The sequence below is a fragment of the Hyla sarda genome, unplaced genomic scaffold, assembly GCF_029499605.1.
Source record: "Hyla sarda isolate aHylSar1 unplaced genomic scaffold, aHylSar1.hap1 scaffold_564, whole genome shotgun sequence".
Classification (NCBI taxonomy): domain Eukaryota; kingdom Metazoa; phylum Chordata; class Amphibia; order Anura; family Hylidae; genus Hyla; species Hyla sarda.
This window is the reverse complement of record NW_026610576.1, coordinates 43,734-62,012: the sequence shown is the minus strand read 5'-3', so window position 1 is coordinate 62,012 and position 18,279 is coordinate 43,734. Positions and strand designations below refer to the sequence as shown.

Here is an 18,279-nt window from a genome sequence, read left to right as displayed (position 1 = left end):
CATCCCTTCCCCAATATCGCGCCACACCCCTACCCCTTAATTCCCTGGTTGAACTTGATGGACATATGTCTTTTTTCGACCGTACTAACTATGTAACTATGTAACATAACATGGGGGGGGTCTCCTGGCTGTTCACACAGGTGTGTCATTGCTGTACATTGACCATGCGTTGCTTCTGTGGTATTGCAAAGGCAAAGACAAATGCTTCCAGCCATCCATTGCACTAATGGATTGGTCATCAGCTGGCTGTCTATGTCCCGCATCAATATAGACCAAAGTACAGAGGGTTAGGCTATGCTATTGTGCACCTACCTGATGCATCAGAAGGTGCGAGGCCCTTGCTAAATTCTGTGCACAGACTTTGAGATCTATACTTTAGACTGTATCTAAACCTGCTCCAACATGGACTGACATTCTGGCCTACTTTCAGCCGATGCGACTTGTCTGTCGCTGAACAGTCGCTTTTTATGTATTCAGCACCTATGTATAATGTTGTAAAAATGCTCTAGAAGCTAAAGTCGCAGAAATGTCACACATATTTGGCCTGCAACTTTCTGTGCGACAAATTCAGACAGGAAAAATCAGTATAAATCCTTAGAAAATTATCCCCCAGTGTCTCCATCTGCTGGCGGTATTGAATAAGCATTGCTGCACTGATGGGGTATGCATTAGACGAAAAAAAAGAAGAAAAAGAAGAATAATACGCCCAGAAAAGAGGCGAAAAGGAGAAAAACGTAAAAAAACGTGAAAAAAAAGTAAGAGGAAGAGAAGGGAAAAAAAGGTGGAAATGGGTTTAAAAGTGATTTCGGCGGAGAAATATATATATATATATATATATATATATATATATATATATATATATACGCGCACACACACACATATATATAAACGTATTCTCCGTTGAGATATTGCAGCCGCTGCTGTGTCCAGGCCCAGGAGCCTTAGCACTGTGCTGTGATGTCACTCAATACCACTGACATTACTAGGTGTAAACAACATCTCTCCTTTGCTGTGTATGTGACTATGGAGCTGTTTGGTGATGTCGTCTATTATGGCCTTCATAGAAGCAACAGGAGATTGTTGCATCCATCTAGAACCCTCAGAACTACAGTGCTATGATGTCACTCACTTCCACAGGCCTTGCAGAGTGTAAACTACAACAACCCAGCTTTGTTGTGTATGTAACCATAGGGATTTGTGATGTCACCTAGAACCTTCACAGCAGCGACAGCTTTATGAGGAGCATCAGCACTGCTCTGCCTGAGCAGAACCATCACCGCCATAGGTTGTCAAATAACCCGGATTTAACCCACACAGGTAAGTCCAATGGGGTGCAGGCATGTCCTCTATGCTTACAGCTTCCCGTGGGTGTTGGTTTGATACCGTTTGGGGACAGCCAAGGAGGCATCTGCAGGCAACAAAGGTAGGTGTGTGCTTGTGTGTGTGTTTCCTATGCAGATCCTAAGCCCAGTGTCACATGCAAGTAGGAGGAGTAAGAAGGGTTCCTGGCAAATCCGGGTTATGGATTGCATTTAAAAAGGCCCCGTGGGAGTGCAATGGGCCCCTGTCTTGCTGCTTAGCAATAATGGTATGGGTTTAGGTTCTGCTGTGTGTACTGGTGGTTGACTGCCCCCCAGCCCAGAGTGTGCATGGAAAATTGTCTGGCAGCCTCCCTGACAGCAAGCAGTGATAGTGCCCATGAAGGGGACCTTGTTGGGCCCGCCCCTTTCACGGTTATCGCTTCTCGGCCTTTTGGCTAAGATCAAGTGTAGTATCTGTTCTTATCAGTTTAATATCTGATACGTCCCCTATCTGGGGACCATATATTAAATGGATTTTTGAGAACGGGGGCCGATTTCGAAGCTTGCTTCCGTCGCCCTATGCATTGACCCGATATGGCAGTATCTTCGGGTACAGTGCACCACCCCCTTACAGGGTTAAAAAGAAAGATTCCTACTTTCATTGCTACCTGCTTGCTGGCTAGCCAGCTAGCCAGCCCTGTGGGCCTTGCTGCTGCTGCTGCAGCCAAAAAACAAAAGGTGGTGCTGCTGCTGCTTCTGCTGCTTCTGCTTGTGTCTGGCCGCTGTTGGAGCGTCCAGGCACAGGACTTCTGCTGCTGCTGACTAAATGGCCTCCTTAATTGGATCATTTGAGTAGCCAGCACACCTGTGCAGGTAGGGCATGACATGATAGGCAGCTGCCTTGATAGCGGGTGGGTGCTGAATGTTCCTAATTGACAAAATAAGATTAATGCTTATGAAGAAATATAAAATCTCATCCCTTCCCCAATATCGCGCCACACCCCTACCCCTTAATTCCCTGGTTGAACTTGATGGACATATGTCTTTTTTCGACCGTACTAACTATGTAACTATGTAACATAACATGGGGGGGGTCTCCTGGCTGTTCACACAGGTGTGTCATTGCTGTACATTGACCATGCATTGCTTCTGTGGTATTGCAAAGGCAAAGACAAATGCTTCCAGCCATCCATTGCACTAATGGATTGGTCATCAGCTGGCTGTCTATGTCCCGCATCAATATAGACCAAAGTACAGAGGGTTAGGCTATGCTATTGTGCACCTACCTGATGCATCAGAAGGTGTGAGGCCCTTGCTAAATTCTGTGCACAGACTTTGAGATCTATACTTTAGACTGTATCTAAACCTGCTCCAACATGGACTGACATTCTGGCCTACTTTCAGCCGATGCGACTTGTCTGTCGCTGAACAGTCGCTTTTTATGTATTCAGCACCTATGTATAATGTTGTAAAAATGCTCTAGAAGCTAAAGTCGCAGAAATGTCACACATATTTGGCCTGCAACTTTCTGTGCGACAAATTCAGACAGGAAAAATCAGTATAAATCCTTAGAAAATTATCCCCCAGTGTCTCCATCTGCTGGCGGTATTGAATAAGCATTGCTGCACTGATGGGGTATGCATTAGACGAAAAAAAAGAAGAAAAAGAAGAATAATACGCCCAGAAAAGAGGCGAAAAGGAGAAAAATGTAAAAAAACGTGAAAAAAAAGTAAGAGGAAGAGAAGGGAAAAAAAGGTGGAAATGGGTTTAAAAGTGATTTCGGCAGAGAAATATATATATATATATATATATATATATATATATATATATATACGCGCACACACACACATATATATAAACGTATTCTCCGTTGAGATATTGCAGCCGCTGCTGTGTCCAGGCCCAGGAGCCTTAGCACTGTGCTGTGATGTCACTCAATACCACTGACATCACTAGGTGTAAACAACATCTCTCCTTTGCTGTGTATGTGACTATGGAGCTGTTTGGTGATGTCGTCTATTATGGCCTTCATAGAAGCAACAGGAGATTGTTGCATCCATCTAGAACCCTCAGAACTACAGTGCTATGATGTCACTCACTTCCACAGGCCTTGCAGAGTGTAAACAACAACAACCCAGCTTTGTTGTGTATGTAACCATAGGGATTTGTGATGTCACCTAGAACCTTCACAGCAGCGACAGCTTTATGAGGAGCATCAGCACTGCTCTGCCTGAGCAGAACCATCACCGCCATAGGTTGTCAAATAACCCGGATTTAACCCACACAGGTAAGTCCAATGGGGTGCAGGCATGTCCTCTATGCTTACAGCTTCCCGTGGGTGTTGGTTTGATACCGTTTGGGGACAGCCAAGGAGGCATCTGCAGGCAACAAAGGTAGGTGTGTGCTTGTGTGTGTGTTTCCTATGCAGATCCTAAGCCCAGTGTCACATGCAAGTAGGAGGAGTAAGAAGGGTTCCTGGCAAATCCGGGTTATGGATTGCATTTAAAAAGGCCCCGTGGGAGTGCAATGGGCCCCTGTCTTGCTGCTTAGCAATAATGGTATGGGTTTAGGTTCTGCTGTGTGTACTGGTGGTTGACTGCCCCCCAGCCCAGAGTGTGCATGGAAAATTGTCTGGCAGCCTCCCTGACAGCAAGCAGTGATAGTGCCCATGAAGGGGACCTTGTTGGGCCCGCCCCTTTCACGGTTATCGCTTCTCGGCCTTTTGGCTAAGATCAAGTGTAGTATCTGTTCTTATCAGTTTAATATCTGATACGTCCCCTATCTGGGGACCATATATTAAATGGATTTTTGAGAACGGGGGCCGATTTCGAAGCTTGCTTCCGTCGCCCTATGCATTGACCCGATATGGCAGTATCTTCGGGTACAGTGCACCACCCCCTTACAGGGTTAAAAAGAAAGATTCCTACTTTCATTGCTACCTGCTTGCTGGCTAGCCAGCTAGCCAGCCCTGTGGGCCTTGCTGCTGCTGCTGCAGCCAAAAAACAAAAGGTGGTGCTGCTGCTGCTTCTGCTGCTTCTGCTTCTGCTTGTGTCTGGCCGCTGTTGGAGCGTCCAGGCACAGGACTTCTGCTGCTGCTGACTAAATGGCCTCCTTAATTGGATCATTTGAGTAGCCAGCACACCTGTGCAGGTAGGGCATGACATGATAGGCAGCTGCCTTGATAGCGGGTGGGTGCTGAATGTTCCTAATTGACAAAATAAGATTAATGCTTATGAAGAAATATAAAATCTCATCCCTTCCCCAATATCGCGCCACACCCCTACCCCTTAATTCCCTGGTTGAACTTGATGGACATATGTCTTTTTTCGACCGTACTAACTATGTAACTATGTAACATAACATGGGGGGGGTCTCCTGGCTGTTCACACAGGTGTGTCATTGCTGTACATTGACCATGCGTTGCTTCTGTGGTATTGCAAAGGCAAAGACAAATGCTTCCAGCCATCCATTGCACTAATGGATTGGTCATCAGCTGGCTGTCTATGTCCCGCATCAATATAGACCAAAGTACAGAGGGTTAGGCTATGCTATTGTGCACCTACCTGATGCATCAGAAGGTGCGAGGCCCTTGCTAAATTCTGTGCACAGACTTTGAGATCTATACTTTAGACTGTATCTAAACCTGCTCCAACATGGACTGACATTCTGGCCTACTTTCAGCCGATGCGACTTGTCTGTCGCTGAACAGTCGCTTTTTATGTATTCAGCACCTATGTATAATGTTGTAAAAATGCTCTAGAAGCTAAAGTCGCAGAAATGTCACACATATTTGGCCTGCAACTTTCTGTGCGACAAATTCAGACAGGAAAAATCAGTATAAATCCTTAGAAAATTATCCCCCAGTGTCTCCATCTGCTGGCGGTATTGAATAAGCATTGCTGCACTGATGGGGTATGCATTAGACGAAAAAAAAGAAGAAAAAGAAGAATAATACGCCCAGAAAAGAGGCGAAAAGGAGAAAAACGTAAAAAAACGTGAAAAAAAAGTAAGAGGAAGAGAAGGGAAAAAAAGGTGGAAATGGGTTTAAAAGTGATTTCGGCGGAGAAATATATATATATATATATATATATATATATATATATATATATACGCGCACACACACACATATATATAAACGTATTCTCCGTTGAGATATTGCAGCCGCTGCTGTGTCCAGGCCCAGGAGCCTTAGCACTGTGCTGTGATGTCACTCAATACCACTGACATCACTAGGTGTAAACAACATCTCTCCTTTGCTGTGTATGTGACTATGGAGCTGTTTGGTGATGTCGTCTATTATGGCCTTCATAGAAGCAACAGGAGATTGTTGCATCCATCTAGAACCCTCAGAACTACAGTGCTATGATGTCACTCACTTCCACAGGCCTTGCAGAGTGTAAACAACAACAACCCAGCTTTGTTGTGTATGTAACCATAGGGATTTGTGATGTCACCTAGAACCTTCACAGCAGCGACAGCTTTATGAGGAGCATCAGCACTGCTCTGCCTGAGCAGAACCATCACCGCCATAGGTTGTCAAATAACCCGGATTTAACCCACACAGGTAAGTCCAATGGGGTGCAGGCATGTCCTCTATGCTTACAGCTTCCCGTGGGTGTTGGTTTGATACCGTTTGGGGACAGCCAAGGAGGCATCTGCAGGCAACAAAGGTAGGTGTGTGCTTGTGTGTGTGTTTCCTATGCAGATCCTAAGCCCAGTGTCACATGCAAGTAGGAGGAGTAAGAAGGGTTCCTGGCAAATCCGGGTTATGGATTGCATTTAAAAAGGCCCCGTGGGAGTGCAATGGGCCCCTGTCTTGCTGCTTAGCAATAATGGTATGGGTTTAGGTTCTGCTGTGTGTACTGGTGGTTGACTGCCCCCCAGCCCAGAGTGTGCATGGAAAATTGTCTGGCAGCCTCCCTGACAGCAAGCAGTGATAGTGCCCATGAAGGGGACCTTGTTGGGCCCGCCCCTTTCACGGTTATCGCTTCTCGGCCTTTTGGCTAAGATCAAGTGTAGTATCTGTTCTTATCAGTTTAATATCTGATACGTCCCCTATCTGGGGACCATATATTAAATGGATTTTTGAGAACGGGGGCCGATTTCGAAGCTTGCTTCCGTCGCCCTATGCATTGACCCGATATGGCAGTATCTTCGGGTACAGTGCACCACCCCCTTACAGGGTTAAAAAGAAAGATTCCTACTTTCATTGCTACCTGCTTGCTGGCTAGCCAGCTAGCCAGCCCTGTGGGCCTTGCTGCTGCTGCTGCAGCCAAAAAACAAAAGGTGGTGCTGCTGCTGCTTCTGCTGCTTCTGCTTCTGCTTGTGTCTGGCCGCTGTTGGAGCGTCCAGGCACAGGACTTCTGCTGCTGCTGACTAAATGGCCTCCTTAATTGGATCATTTGAGTAGCCAGCACACCTGTGCAGGTAGGGCATGACATGATAGGCAGCTGCCTTGATAGCGGGTGGGTGCTGAATGTTCCTAATTGACAAAATAAGATTAATGCTTATGAAGAAATATAAAATCTCATCCCTTCCCCAATATCGCGCCACACCCCTACCCCTTAATTCCCTGGTTGAACTTGATGGACATATGTCTTTTTTCGACCGTACTAACTATGTAACTATGTAACATAACATGGGGGGGGTCTCCTGGCTGTTCACACAGGTGTGTCATTGCTGTACATTGACCATGCGTTGCTTCTGTGGTATTGCAAAGGCAAAGACAAATGCTTCCAGCCATCCATTGCACTAATGGATTGGTCATCAGCTGGCTGTCTATGTCCCGCATCAATATAGACCAAAGTACAGAGGGTTAGGCTATGCTATTGTGCACCTACCTGATGCATCAGAAGGTGCGAGGCCCTTGCTAAATTCTGTGCACAGACTTTGAGACCTATACTTTAGACTGTATCTAAACCTGCTCCAACATGGACTGACATTCTGGCCTACTTTCAGCCGATGCGACTTGTCTGTCGCTGAACAGTCGCTTTTTATGTATTCAGCACCTATGTATAATGTTGTAAAAATGCTCTAGAAGCTAAAGTCGCAGAAATGTCACACATATTTGGCCTGCAACTTTCTGTGCGACAAATTCAGACAGGAAAAATCAGTATAAATCCTTAGAAAATTATCCCCCAGTGTCTCCATCTGCTGGCGGTATTGAATAAGCATTGCTGCACTGATGGGGTATGCATTAGACGAAAAAAAAGAAGAAAAAGAAGAATAATACGCCCAGAAAAGAGGCGAAAAGGAGAAAAACGTAAAAAAACGTGAAAAAAAAGTAAGAGGAAGAGAAGGGAAAAAAAGGTGGAAATGGGTTTAAAAGTGATTTCGGCGGAGAAATATATATATATATATATATATATATATATATATATATATATATATATACGCGCACACACACACATATATATAAACGTATTCTCCGTTGAGATATTGCAGCCGCTGCTGTGTCCAGGCCCAGGAGCCTTAGCACTGTGCTGTGATGTCACTCAATACCACTGACATCACTAGGTGTAAACAACATCTCTCCTTTGCTGTGTATGTGACTATGGAGCTGTTTGGTGATGTCGTCTATTATGGCCTTCATAGAAGCAACAGGAGATTGTTGCATCCATCTAGAACCCTCAGAACTACAGTGCTATGATGTCACTCACTTCCACAGGCCTTGCAGAGTGTAAACAACAACAACCCAGCTTTGTTGTGTATGTAACCATAGGGATTTGTGATGTCACCTAGAACCTTCACAGCAGCGACAGCTTTATGAGGAGCATCAGCACTGCTCTGCCTGAGCAGAACCATCACCGCCATAGGTTGTCAAATAACCCGGATTTAACCCACACAGGTAAGTCCAATGGGGTGCAGGCATGTCCTCTATGCTTACAGCTTCCCGTGGGTGTTGGTTTGATACCGTTTGGGGACAGCCAAGGAGGCATCTGCAGGCAACAAAGGTAGGTGTGTGCTTGTGTGTGTGTTTCCTATGCAGATCCTAAGCCCAGTGTCACATGCAAGTAGGAGGAGTAAGAAGGGTTCCTGGCAAATCCGGGTTATGGATTGCATTTAAAAAGGCCCCGTGGGAGTGCAATGGGCCCCTGTCTTGCTGCTTAGCAATAATGGTATGGGTTTAGGTTCTGCTGTGTGTACTGGTGGTTGACTGCCCCCCAGCCCAGAGTGTGCATGGAAAATTGTCTGGCAGCCTCCCTGACAGCAAGCAGTGATAGTGCCCATGAAGGGGACCTTGTTGGGCCCGCCCCTTTCACGGTTATCGCTTCTCGGCCTTTTGGCTAAGATCAAGTGTAGTATCTGTTCTTATCAGTTTAATATCTGATACGTCCCCTATCTGGGGACCATATATTAAATGGATTTTTGAGAACGGGGGCCGATTTCGAAGCTTGCTTCCGTCGCCCTATGCATTGACCCGATATGGCAGTATCTTCGGGTACAGTGCACCACCCCCTTACAGGGTTAAAAAGAAAGATTCCTACTTTCATTGCTACCTGCTTGCTGGCTAGCCAGCTAGCCAGCCCTGTGGGCCTTGCTGCTGCAGCCAAAAAACAAAAGGTGGTGCTGCTGCTGCTGCTTCTGCTTGTGTCTGGCCGCTGTTGGAGCGTCCAGGCACAGGACTTCTGCTGCTGCTGACTAAATGGCCTCCTTAATTGGATCATTTGAGTAGCCAGCACACCTGTGCAGGTAGGGCATGACATGATAGGCAGCTGCCTTGATAGCGGGTGGGTGCTGAATGTTCCTAATTGACAAAATAAGATTAATGCTTATGAAGAAATATAAAATCTCATCCCTTCCCCAATATCGCGCCACACCCCTACCCCTTAATTCCCTGGTTGAACTTGATGGACATATGTCTTTTTTCGACCGTACTAACTATGTAACTATGTAACATAACATGGGGGGGGTCTCCTGGCTGTTCACACAGGTGTGTCATTGCTGTACATTGACCATGCATTGCTTCTGTGGTATTGCAAAGGCAAAGACAAATGCTTCCAGCCATCCATTGCACTAATGGATTGGTCATCAGCTGGCTGTCTATGTCCCGCATCAATATAGACCAAAGTACAGAGGGTTAGGCTATGCTATTGTGCACCTACCTGATGCATCAGAAGGTGCGAGGCCCTTGCTAAATTCTGTGCACAGACTTTGAGATCTATACTTTAGACTGTATCTAAACCTGCTCCAACATGGACTGACATTCTGGCCTACTTTCAGCCGATGCGACTTGTCTGTCGCTGAACAGTCGCTTTTTATGTATTCAGCACCTATGTATAATGTTGTAAAAATGCTCTAGAAGCTAAAGTCGCAGAAATGTCACACATATTTGGCCTGCAACTTTCTGTGCGACAAATTCAGACAGGAAAAATCAGTATAAATCCTTAGAAAATTATCCCCCAGTGTCTCCATCTGCTGGCGGTATTGAATAAGCATTGCTGCACTGATGGGGTATGCATTAGACGAAAAAAAAGAAGAAAAAGAAGAATAATACGCCCAGAAAAGAGGCGAAAAGGAGAAAAACGTAAAAAAACGTGAAAAAAAAGTAAGAGGAAGAGAAGGGAAAAAAAGGTGGAAATGGGTTTAAAAGTGATTTCGGCGGAGAAATATATATATATATATATATATATATATATATATATACGCGCACACACACACATATATATAAACGTATTCTCCGTTGAGATATTGCAGCCGCTGCTGTGTCCAGGCCCAGGAGCCTTAGCACTGTGCTGTGATGTCACTCAATACCACTGACATCACTAGGTGTAAACAACATCTCTCCTTTGCTGTGTATGTGACTATGGAGCTGTTTGGTGATGTCGTCTATTATGGCCTTCATAGAAGCAACAGGAGATTGTTGCATCCATCTAGAACCCTCAGAACTACAGTGCTATGATGTCACTCACTTCCACAGGCCTTGCAGAGTGTAAACAACAACAACCCAGCTTTGTTGTGTATGTAACCATAGGGATTTGTGATGTCACCTAGAACCTTCACAGCAGCGACAGCTTTATGAGGAGCATCAGCACTGCTCTGCCTGAGCAGAACCATCACCGCCATAGGTTGTCAAATAACCCGGATTTAACCCACACAGGTAAGTCCAATGGGGTGCAGGCATGTCCTCTATGCTTACAGCTTCCCGTGGGTGTTGGTTTGATACCGTTTGGGGACAGCCAAGGAGGCATCTGCAGGCAACAAAGGTAGGTGTGTGCTTGTGTGTGTGTTTCCTATGCAGATCCTAAGCCCAGTGTCACATGCAAGTAGGAGGAGTAAGAAGGGTTCCTGGCAAATCCGGGTTATGGATTGCATTTAAAAAGGCCCCGTGGGAGTGCAATGGGCCCCTGTCTTGCTGCTTAGCAATAATGGTATGGGTTTAGGTTCTGCTGTGTGTACTGGTGGTTGACTGCCCCCCAGCCCAGAGTGTGCATGGAAAATTGTCTGGCAGCCTCCCTGACAGCAAGCAGTGATAGTGCCCATGAAGGGGACCTTGTTGGGCCCGCCCCTTTCACGGTTATCGCTTCTCGGCCTTTTGGCTAAGATCAAGTGTAGTATCTGTTCTTATCAGTTTAATATCTGATACGTCCCCTATCTGGGGACCATATATTAAATGGATTTTTGAGAACGGGGGCCGATTTCGAAGCTTGCTTCCGTCGCCCTATGCATTGACCCGATATGGCAGTATCTTCGGGTACAGTGCACCACCCCCTTACAGGGTTAAAAAGAAAGATTCCTACTTTCATTGCTACCTGCTTGCTGGCTAGCCAGCTAGCCAGCCCTGTGGGCCTTGCTGCTGCTGCTGCAGCCAAAAAACAAAAGGTGGTGCTGCTGCTGCTTCTGCTGCTTCTGCTTCTGCTTGTGTCTGGCCGCTGTTGGAGCGTCCAGGCACAGGACTTCTGCTGCTGCTGACTAAATGGCCTCCTTAATTGGATCATTTGAGTAGCCAGCACACCTGTGCAGGTAGGGCATGACATGATAGGCAGCTGCCTTGATAGCGGGTGGGTGCTGAATGTTCCTAATTGACAAAATAAGATTAATGCTTATGAAGAAATATAAAATCTCATCCCTTCCCCAATATCGCGCCACACCCCTACCCCTTAATTCCCTGGTTGAACTTGATGGACATATGTCTTTTTTCGACCGTACTAACTATGTAACTATGTAACATAACATGGGGGGGGTCTCCTGGCTGTTCACACAGGTGTGTCATTGCTGTACATTGACCATGCGTTGCTTCTGTGGTATTGCAAAGGCAAAGACAAATGCTTCCAGCCATCCATTGCACTAATGGATTGGTCATCAGCTGGCTGTCTATGTCCCGCATCAATATAGACCAAAGTACAGAGGGTTAGGCTATGCTATTGTGCACCTACCTGATGCATCAGAAGGTGCGAGGCCCTTGCTAAATTCTGTGCACAGACTTTGAGATCTATACTTTAGACTGTATCTAAACCTGCTCCAACATGGACTGACATTCTGGCCTACTTTCAGCCGATGCGACTTGTCTGTCGCTGAACAGTCGCTTTTTATGTATTCAGCACCTATGTATAATGTTGTAAAAATGCTCTAGAAGCTAAAGTCGCAGAAATGTCACACATATTTGGCCTGCAACTTTCTGTGCGACAAATTCAGACAGGAAAAATCAGTATAAATCCTTAGAAAATTATCCCCCAGTGTCTCCATCTGCTGGCGGTATTGAATAAGCATTGCTGCACTGATGGGGTATGCATTAGACGAAAAAAAAGAAGAAAAAGAAGAATAATACGCCCAGAAAAGAGGCGAAAAGGAGAAAAACGTAAAAAAACGTGAAAAAAAAGTAAGAGGAAGAGAAGGGAAAAAAAGGTGGAAATGGGTTTAAAAGTGATTTCGGCGGAGAATATATATATATATATATATATATATATATATATATATATATACGCGCACACACACACATATATATAAACGTATTCTCCGTTGAGATATTGCAGCCGCTGCTGTGTCCAGGCCCAGGAGCCTTAGCACTGTGCTGTGATGTCATTCAATACCACTGACATCACTAGGTGTAAACAACATCTCTCCTTTGCTGTGTATGTGACTATGGAGCTGTTTGGTGATGTCGTCTATTATGGCCTTCATAGAAGCAACAGGAGATTGTTGCATCCATCTAGAACCCTCAGAACTACAGTGCTATGATGTCACTCACTTCCACAGGCCTTGCAGAGTGTAAACAACAACAACCCAGCTTTGTTGTGTATGTAACCATAGGGATTTGTGATGTCACCTAGAACCTTCACAGCAGCGACAGCTTTATGAGGAGCATCAGCACTGCTCTGCCTGAGCAGAACCATCACCGCCATAGGTTGTCAAATAACCCGGATTTAACCCACACAGGTAAGTCCAATGGGGTGCAGGCATGTCCTCTATGCTTACAGCTTCCCGTGGGTGTTGGTTTGATACCGTTTGGGGACAGCCAAGGAGGCATCTGCAGGCAACAAAGGTAGGTGTGTGCTTGTGTGTGTGTTTCCTATGCAGATCCTAAGCCCAGTGTCACATGCAAGTAGGAGGAGTAAGAAGGGTTCCTGGCAAATCCGGGTTATGGATTGCATTTAAAAAGGCCCCGTGGGAGTGCAATGGGCCCCTGTCTTGCTGCTTAGCAATAATGGTATGGGTTTAGGTTCTGCTGTGTGTACTGGTGGTTGACTGCCCCCCAGCCCAGAGTGTGCATGGAAAATTGTCTGGCAGCCTCCCTGACAGCAAGCAGTGATAGTGCCCATGAAGGGGACCTTGTTGGGCCCGCCCCTTTCACGGTTATCGCTTCTCGGCCTTTTGGCTAAGATCAAGTGTAGTATCTGTTCTTATCAGTTTAATATCTGATACGTCCCCTATCTGGGGACCATATATTAAATGGATTTTTGAGAACGGGGGCCGATTTCGAAGCTTGCTTCCGTCGCCCTATGCATTGACCCGATATGGCAGTATCTTCGGGTACAGTGCACCACCCCCTTACAGGGTTAAAAAGAAAGATTCCTACTTTCATTGCTACCTGCTTGCTGGCTAGCCAGCTAGCCAGCCCTGTGGGCCTTGCTGCTGCTGCTGCAGCCAAAAAACAAAAGGTGGTGCTGCTGCTGCTTCTGCTGCTTCTGCTTCTGCTTGTGTCTGGCCGCTGTTGGAGCGTCCAGGCACAGGACTTCTGCTGCTGCTGACTAAATGGCCTCCTTAATTGGATCATTTGAGTAGCCAGCACACCTGTGCAGGTAGGGCATGACATGATAGGCAGCTGCCTTGATAGCGGGTGGGTGCTGAATGTTCCTAATTGACAAAATAAGATTAATGCTTATGAAGAAATATAAAATCTCATCCCTTCCCCAATATCGCGCCACACCCCTACCCCTTAATTCCCTGGTTGAACTTGATGGACATATGTCTTTTTTCGACCGTACTAACTATGTAACTATGTAACATAACATGGGGGGGGTCTCCTGGCTGTTCACACAGGTGTGTCATTGCTGTACATTGACCATGCGTTGCTTCTGTGGTATTGCAAAGGCAAAGACAAATGCTTCCAGCCATCCATTGCACTAATGGATTGGTCATCAGCTGGCTGTCTATGTCCCGCATCAATATAGACCAAAGTACAGAGGGTTAGGCTATGCTATTGTGCACCTACCTGATGCATCAGAAGGTGCGAGGCCCTTGCTAAATTCTGTGCACAGACTTTGAGATCTATACTTTAGACTGTATCTAAACCTGCTCCAACATGGACTGACATTCTGGCCTACTTTCAGCCGATGCGACTTGTCTGTCGCTGAACAGTCGCTTTTTATGTATTCAGCACCTATGTATAATGTTGTAAAAATGCTCTAGAAGCTAAAGTCGCAGAAATGTCACACATATTTGGCCTGCAACTTTCTGTGCGACAAATTCAGACAGGAAAAATCAGTATAAATCCTTAGAAAATTATCCCCCAGTGTCTCCATCTGCTGGCGGTATTGAATAAGCATTGCTGCACTGATGGGGTATGCATTAGACGAAAAAAAAGAAGAAAAAGAAGAATAATACGCCCAGAAAAGAGGCGAAAAGGAGAAAAACGTAAAAAAACGTGAAAAAAAAGTAAGAGGAAGAGAAGGGAAAAAAAGGTGGAAATGGGTTTAAAAGTGATTTCGGCGGATAAATATATATATATATATATATATATATATATATATATATATATATACGCGCACACACACACATATATATAAACGTATTCTCCGTTGAGATATTGCAGCCGCTGCTGTGTCCAGGCCCAGGAGCCTTAGCACTGTGCTGTGATGTCACTCAATACCACTGACATCACTAGGTGTAAACAACATCTCTCCTTTGCTGTGTATGTGACTATGGAGCTGTTTGGTGATGTCGTCTATTATGGCCTTCATAGAAGCAACAGGAGATTGTTGCATCCATCTAGAACCCTCAGAACTACAGTGCTATGATGTCACTCACTTCCACAGGCCTTGCAGAGTGTAAACAACAACAACCCAGCTTTGTTGTGTATGTAACCATAGGGATTTGTGATGTCACCTAGAACCTTCACAGCAGCGACAGCTTTATGAGGAGCATCAGCACTGCTCTGCCTGAGCAGAACCATCACCGCCATAGGTTGTCAAATAACCCGGATTTAACCCACACAGGTAAGTCCAATGGGGTGCAGGCATGTCCTCTATGCTTACAGCTTCCCGTGGGTGTTGGTTTGATACCGTTTGGGGACAGCCAAGGAGGCATCTGCAGGCAACAAAGGTAGGTGTGTGCTTGTGTGTGTGTTTCCTATGCAGATCCTAAGCCCAGTGTCACATGCAAGTAGGAGGAGTAAGAAGGGTTCCTGGCAAATCCGGGTTATGGATTGCATTTAAAAAGGCCCCGTGGGAGTGCAATGGGCCCCTGTCTTGCTGCTTAGCAATAATGGTATGGGTTTAGGTTCTGCTGTGTGTACTGGTGGTTGACTGCCCCCCAGCCCAGAGTGTGCATGGAAAATTGTCTGGCAGCCTCCCTGACAGCAAGCAGTGATAGTGCCCATGAAGGGGACCTTGTTGGGCCCGCCCCTTTCACGGTTATCGCTTCTCGGCCTTTTGGCTAAGATCAAGTGTAGTATCTGTTCTTATCAGTTTAATATCTGATACGTCCCCTATCTGGGGACCATATATTAAATGGATTTTTGAGAACGGGGGCCGATTTCGAAGCTTGCTTCCGTCGCCCTATGCATTGACCCGATATGGCAGTATCTTCGGGTACAGTGCACCACCCCCTTACAGGGTTAAAAAGAACGATTCCTACTTTCATTGCTACCTGCTTGCTGGCTAGCCAGCTAGCCAGCCCTGTGGGCCTTGCTGCTGCTGCTGCAGCCAAAAAACAAAAGGTGGTGCTGCTGCTGCTTCTGCTGCTTCTGCTTGTGTCTGGCCGCTGTTGGAGCGTCCAGGCACAGGACTTCTGCTGCTGCTGACTAAATGGCCTCCTTAATTGGATCATTTGAGTAGCCAGCACACCTGTGCAGGTAGGGCATGACATGATAGGCAGCTGCCTTGATAGCGGGTGGGTGCTGAATGTTCCTAATTGACAAAATAAGATTAATGCTTATGAAGAAATATAAAATCTCATCCCTTCCCCAATATCGCGCCACACCCCTACCCCTTAATTCCCTGGTTGAACTTGATGGACATATGTCTTTTTTCGACCGTACTAACTATGTAACTATGTAACATAACATGGGGGGGGTCTCCTGGCTGTTCACACAGGTGTGTCATTGCTGTACATTGACCATGCATTGCTTCTGTGGTATTGCAAAGGCAAAGACAAATGCTTCCAGCCATCCATTGCACTAATGGATTGGTCATCAGCTGGCTGTCTATGTCCCGCATCAATATAGACCAAAGTACAGAGGGTTAGGCTATGCTATTGTGCACCTACCTGATGCATCAGAAGGTGCGAGGCCCTTGCTAAATTCTGTGCACAGACTTTGAGATCTATACTTTAGACTGTATCTAAACCTGCTCCAACATGGACTGACATTCTGGCCTACTTTCAGCCGATGCGACTTGTCTGTCGCTGAACAGTCGCTTTTTATGTATTCAGCACCTATGTATAATGTTGTAAAAATGCTCTAGAAGCTAAAGTCGCAGAAATGTCACACATATTTGGCCTGCAACTTTCTGTGCGACAAATTCAGACAGGAAAAATCAGTATAAATCCTTAGAAAATTATCCCCCAGTGTCTCCATCTGCTGGCGGTATTGAATAAGCATTGCTGCACTGATGGGGTATGCATTAGACGAAAAAAAAGAAGAAAAAGAAGAATAATACGCCCAGAAAAGAGGCGAAAAGGAGAAAAACGTAAAAAAACGTGAAAAAAAAGTAAGAGGAAGAGAAGGGAAAAAAAGGTGGAAATGGGTTTAAAAGTGATTTCGGCGGAGAATATATATATATATATATATATATATATATATATATATATATATATATATACGCGCACACACACACATATATATAAACGTATTCTCCGTTGAGATATTGCAGCCGCTGCTGTGTCCAGGCCCAGGAGCCTTAGCACTGTGCTGTGATGTCACTCAATACCACTGACATCACTAGGTGTAAACAACATCTCTCCTTTGCTGTGTATGTGACTATGGAGCTGTTTGGTGATGTCGTCTATTATGGCCTTCATAGAAGCAACAGGAGATTGTTGCATCCATCTAGAACCCTCAGAACTACAGTGCTATGATGTCACTCACTTCCACAGGCCTTGCAGAGTGTAAACAACAACAACCCAGCTTTGTTGTGTATGTAACCATAGGGATTTGTGATGTCACCTAGAACCTTCACAGCAGCGACAGCTTTATGAGGAGCATCAGCACTGCTCTGCCTGAGCAGAACCATCACCGCCATAGGTTGTCAAATAACCCGGATTTAACCCACACAGGTAAGTCCAATGGGGTGCAGGCATGTCCTCTATGCTTACAGCTTCCCGTGGGTGTTGGTTTGATACCGTTTGGGGACAGCCAAGGAGGCATCTGCAGGCAACAAAGGTAGGTGTGTGCTTGTGTGTGTGTTTCCTATGCAGATCCTAAGCCCAGTGTCACATGCAAGTAGGAGGAGTAAGAAGGGTTCCTGGCAAATCCGGGTTATGGATTGCATTTAAAAAGGCCCCGTGGGAGTGCAATGGGCCCCTGTCTTGCTGCTTAGCAATAATGGTATGGGTTTAGGTTCTGCTGTGTGTACTGGTGGTTGACTGCCCCCCAGCCCAGAGTGTGCATGGAAAATTGTCTGGCAGCCTCCCTGACAGCAAGCAGTGATAGTGCCCATGAAGGGGACCTTGTTGGGCCCGCCCCTTTCACGGTTATCGCTTCTCGGCCTTTTGGCTAAGATCAAGTGTAGTATCTGCATTTGGTCTGGTCGGAAGGTGTCTGTGGTACCCCGCTTCTCGGCCTTGGGGGATTGTCTCTCCTTACGGAGGGACTTCACCCCCTTGCTGCTATTGGGGAGCGGGCTTAGTCCACGGACAACGGGTTGCGATCCCCCTGTCTCTGGGACCTTGTGTCTCAGAAGGCATTTTCGGTACGTTGAGCGTTACCTGTAGCTTCGGAAGCACCTAGGGTACCCCCGACCTCTGCCTTGGGTAAGGGTTCCGCTTTTATAGCGGGATTCCGAGCCCCTGCTGCTATTGGGGAAGGGGCTTAGTCCCTGGGTGTGGAAGATGCCGTTCTCCTGGGCTTTCCCCTCTGGGGAAATGTCGATGCGAAATACCATCCGCATAGAGGTGTCGGAGAGCCATCGTCAGTTGAAGAACCTCCGCTTCATTGCGGAGGTGATTCTTCTTGACTACTTCCGCCTCAATAGGGAGGACATCCTGTGTCTAAATGACCAGGAAAGCCGTGGCCTGTATACCGTCACCTTCACGGCCACGGCGTGTTGCGATAACATCTATGCAACCTTGTCTGGTGCGGACCAGAGGGACGATCGACTCG

The 18,279-nt window shown here is 46.2% G+C and overlaps 7 non-coding genes and 1 pseudogene across 7 annotated transcripts; all 8 read left to right on the top strand.

Annotated features, from left to right (window-relative positions):
- The first annotated feature begins 1,736 nt into the window (after positions 1-1,736).
- LOC130340002 (U2 spliceosomal RNA) lies at positions 1,737-1,927 on the top strand. The gene has a single exon (XR_008880214.1). It is a non-coding gene; the product is annotated as a U2 spliceosomal RNA (small nuclear RNA).
- Positions 1,928-4,007: 2,080 nt separating this feature from the next.
- On the top strand, positions 4,008-4,198 carry LOC130340000 (U2 spliceosomal RNA). The gene has a single exon (XR_008880212.1). It is a non-coding gene; the product is annotated as a U2 spliceosomal RNA (small nuclear RNA).
- Positions 4,199-6,284: 2,086 nt separating this feature from the next.
- On the top strand, positions 6,285-6,475 carry LOC130339999 (U2 spliceosomal RNA). The gene has a single exon (XR_008880211.1). It is a non-coding gene; the product is annotated as a U2 spliceosomal RNA (small nuclear RNA).
- A 2,092-nt stretch (positions 6,476-8,567) lies between these two features.
- LOC130339998 (U2 spliceosomal RNA) lies at positions 8,568-8,758 on the top strand. Its single transcript, XR_008880210.1, has one exon. It is a non-coding gene; the product is annotated as a U2 spliceosomal RNA (small nuclear RNA).
- A 2,062-nt stretch (positions 8,759-10,820) lies between these two features.
- LOC130339997 (U2 spliceosomal RNA) lies at positions 10,821-11,011 on the top strand. The gene has a single exon (XR_008880209.1). It is a non-coding gene; the product is annotated as a U2 spliceosomal RNA (small nuclear RNA).
- Positions 11,012-13,096: 2,085 nt separating this feature from the next.
- Positions 13,097-13,287, top strand: LOC130339996 (U2 spliceosomal RNA). The gene has a single exon (XR_008880208.1). It is a non-coding gene; the product is annotated as a U2 spliceosomal RNA (small nuclear RNA).
- A 2,088-nt stretch (positions 13,288-15,375) lies between these two features.
- Positions 15,376-15,566, top strand: LOC130339995 (U2 spliceosomal RNA). Its single transcript, XR_008880207.1, has one exon. It is a non-coding gene; the product is annotated as a U2 spliceosomal RNA (small nuclear RNA).
- Positions 15,567-17,653: 2,087 nt separating this feature from the next.
- LOC130339980 (U2 spliceosomal RNA) lies at positions 17,654-17,871 on the top strand (annotated as a pseudogene).
- The last annotated feature ends 408 nt before the right edge of the window (positions 17,872-18,279 follow it).